Source organism: Peromyscus californicus, unplaced genomic scaffold (assembly GCF_007827085.1).
Source record: "Peromyscus californicus insignis strain IS unplaced genomic scaffold, ASM782708v3 Scaffold_10__1_contigs__length_136768540, whole genome shotgun sequence".
NCBI lineage: Eukaryota > Metazoa > Chordata > Mammalia > Rodentia > Cricetidae > Peromyscus > Peromyscus californicus.
The window spans coordinates 100,128,700-100,132,990 of NW_026294391.1; positions in this window are offsets into that span (position 1 = coordinate 100,128,700).

Genomic DNA, 4,291 nt, shown 5'->3' on the forward strand with positions numbered 1-4,291 from the left:
CCATTTATTTTTGGCTTTTGATTTTAGTTTCTGAGAAATCACCTTAATGTGGTTTGAACCTCAATCCTTATTTGTACAATTTTTTTTGGTTTTTTGAGACAGGGTTTCTCTGTGTAGTTAGGTGCCTGTCCTGGAACTCGCTCTATAGACCAGGCTGGCCTCGAACTCACAGAGATCCACCTGGCTCTGCCTCCCGAGTGCTGGGATTAAAGGTGTGTGTCACCACTGCCTGGCCCTTATTAGTACAATTTGACAAAAGGTTCTACATCCTAGGGTTGTTGTTAGGTTCGAAATGACACATAGAGAGTGCTTAGTATGGTGAACTGGCATCAGCAGTGCTTAGGAGCCAGTTCCTGGTCTCTCGACACATGAACATGACAATCCGAGTGGAAACCATATCTTGCTCTCATGGCATCATACTATAGTATTGTCTTCCTTTATGGTACTGAAATTGTAATAACAGTTTTCAATTGCATTGCTTTTAGAAAACTTGAATAGCATAAATCAAATGACCATTATTAGCTCTGTTTCTAAAAACTCTTGAAATCAAAAATTTTTTTTATTCTTTTCTTTCTTTCCAACCTTCCCTCACCCCTGAGATATAGATGTGAACTGGAAAATGGATGTAGGTGCTCTTTGATAAAAAATGAGTCATTTGGAGTGCAAATGCATCCATTTTTCAGGATGAGACGACAGTATAAACCTTTAATATGTGAAAGTTGCCATATACTCTGTCATATAGCCAGTACCTGGGGTGCCAAAGAAGCTAAAAAGCAGCTCACAAACCTCAAGACTCAGAGGAGACCTAGGTTTAGTATAAATGTGGTCCTGCCTGTGTTTAGGGGCCCATGGAGACCAGAATTAAAATCAGAGAAAAGGAAGGTGCAAAATTTAGTCTTGCTATTTCATTCATTCATTTGGATGACGTGGGCACCAACCAATCAGATTGGATTCCAGTTCCAATTTCTTGGTATGCATGTCTCAGTCTTGGATGCAGCAGCTGTTTATTGTGGTGTGAATATAGCCCAGTGATCAAGCTCTTACCTAGTGTGTATACATTCCTGGATTCAATCCCCAGCACCACTCAGAAGCAGATATTTATTGCCTATTATGTACCAAATCTTTGCTAGGCACTGCATGATGCTGGGCATTATTTCATTTCCTCTGAGATTTCCTCACCTGTGATAAGCAGAGTGGAAAACAGGAGCCCCTATAGATCCAATAGTCTCAATATACCAAACGGGTTTTGACTATTTTTAGGAAAGTAATGGAAGCAGCTAATGGAAAAATTGCAAATGACCCAAGACTCATAGATTTCAAAATGTGGAGAGAAAAAAAAACAACAAAACCAATTCCACATGTTATTGTTTGACATAAGAACTGATAGAAGGATGAATTCTACATGACTTAACCCATCACGCTGCCAGAGGCACTAGAGACAGGACAAAGATTGCTCCAATCAAAAGTTGCGTTTGGGACTGGAGTGTTGGCTCTGTTGGTAAAGCATGAGGACCTGAGTTTGATTCCAGAATTCATGAGCATAAGAGTTTGATCTCAAGAATCCACATCAAAAGGCTGGGCATGTTGGTGGTGCCCATTTGTAATCTCAGTGCTGGGGAGGCAGAGACAAGTGGATCCCTGGGGCTCACTGGCCGTCCAGCCTAGCTTGCTTGGAGTGTTCTAGGCCAGTGAGAAACTGTCTCAATTACAAGGTAGGCAACTGCCAAAGAATTGACACTCAAGGTTGTTCTTTGAACCCCACATACACGTGCACCTCCCATGTTTCCTGTCACACACGAGCGTACACACAGATAAGGTAGAATAAGGGACACATTCGAGCCGCACTCCAGTGATGTCCCCATCAGTGTCCATGTACACATACCTCCTCCTTTAGTGTGCTCTACTTTCTTTTAGCATCCTCTCTCCAGCTGCTGCCACCCCAAAGCCTCTTGCTGATTGGCTTACAGGAGATCGGTAACTCTTGCTAGAGTTTACAGTCTATGCTTTCCCTAACTGCCTCATTTCCTGTTCTTTCAGCATCTGCCTCCTCATAATGTGTAAGCTCAGTTCATTCTTGTGTCAAAAAAGACAACAGAAAATTGTGGGTTACCATTCTTGGATAAGATTCATCTTATAAGCAGCCTCCCCTAAACCCTGCTACCACTTTTATGGGGGGATGTTTAATCATCTTTTCTTTGGGAAAAATGGAAATATATATATATATATATATATATATATATATATATATATATATATATATATATATATAGAGAGAGAGAGAGAGAGATTTTATTACAATACATGACCATGTACTTATTATCCAGTGTCAATAACTATCCATATGTTTTATCTTGTATCATATTTACCTTCATCTATTGTCTATTACCCCACAGAATGAGATAGTTTAAGACAAATCCCAGTCATCATACACTGTCATCTGCAAATACTTCACTGCATATCTCTATAAAGTAACATTGTTATTAAAGAAAAAACGCATAAACTTATAACAGTTTATCTCACCTGTAGCCTCATATACTTGGTAGGCTGAAGGGGGAGGGTCACTTGAGCCCAGGAGTTTGGGACCAGCCTGGGCAATATAGACTTTTTGTAAATGCTAAAGTGAATAACCAAATAAAAAATATGTATGTATACCTTCAGTATCATTATAACACTTTTTAAAAATAACAAAAATTCTTAACATTGACAAATATTATGTTAGTGTTCACATTTCTCCAATTGTCTCATGAATGTTTTTCCTACAATTTTCTTAAATCAAGGTCCAGTGAAGATCTTGCTGGCTTAAAAAATACTAATACTTTATGATTTGCAAAGGCAAGAATTTGAGGGAAATAATTATTTGGCTTTGAAAATCATACTATGTCAGCATCTAGTAATGAATATGACCCTCTTGCCACAAAGTCACTCCCTTTTGCCCTTCCAAATGGTTTAATTTCAGGAGTTCTTCACAAACACAATAAGATAGCTGTGGAAGTGGGAAAGACGTGAGAAACCTAAGTATGGCTTTGAAAATTTGAAATTTCTACACACTAAAGACACAGTCTTAAACAAACAAACAAACCTGGGCTGTGGGTATATCTCTGGAGCATGTGTTTAGTGTGTGTGAGACTCTGGGTTCTACCCCCAGCATCAAAACTAAAACCAAGACAAAATGACTCATCGGCACAAGTCTCCGCCCATACACACAAATGCCAACTTCAGTATGTCCAGGGAGTGTTTTGGCAAATAGAAGCAGAGAACACATCTGTTTTTTATCATCACCCCCCATAGGGTAAGGATCAACCTAAGTATGTTTATGTTGGACATGTGATAGTGAAGGATAGCACTTTGGCATGAATTAATTAAGACCAAAGAGTTGCAGCCTTTTAACAAATATTTTGAAGTGCATAAAAAACTTGAAACAAAGTGGAAAAAGAGATTTATGAAGTAGAATATTAGGTTGTCAAGAATGACATATAGTTATGAGAGCACATCTTAAATCTGCTGCATTTACACTTGATAATGAAGTTTGCAGTAAGTCGCTGCCCTGAATGCAGCTGAGAAATACTAATCAAAACCCCGTGACTATCACCAGCAAGGTATGTAGATGTACCAGTGAGAAAACACACAGTCAAATTGAATGTCGGAGTCTGGAGTCACATCCCTGCTGCTAGAGTCTGCTCTATTCCACTTTGCTTTTTATGCATTCATTCAAGAAGCCCTTAGATGAGTATGGACTGTACACAAAATGTTCCGGTAGAGTCCAAGTCATAGGGCATATGTTTTGTACTATAGTTGTTTCAAGTCCAAAGTAGGTTGACATCTATTTTAAATAATAGACTAGTTCTGCCTGGAATATTTTTTTTGAAAAGGGTTTTGAGAGCGTGCTCAGACTCAGTAGGAATCCAGCTAAGATGTATGAATGATGTGTTTTTCTGTGGATACTGGAAAGAGGATGAACTGAAGTATTGTGCCACCTCATTCATTGCTACCTAGGGCTAAGGGCTCAAAAGAGATAGAATATATATATATATGAAAAACTACCAAGAGATAACATTATGAATTAAAACTATGAAAAGAGGAGGGTGGAGATAAGTGCTGTGTACAAGTAATACAAAGAATGATGTGGCTGTTGGGACCAGAAAAAAGACTTAGAAAGTGGTCTTCGGGGAGGAGCTAGTTAAAAATGCACCATAATGCACTAGAATCATTTGAACAGATATATGAAAGGAGGTCCTTGCTGTTTTCAAAAGGAAGAGTTTGTGCAAAGGCCTGGTCTCTGTTGGCAGTATAG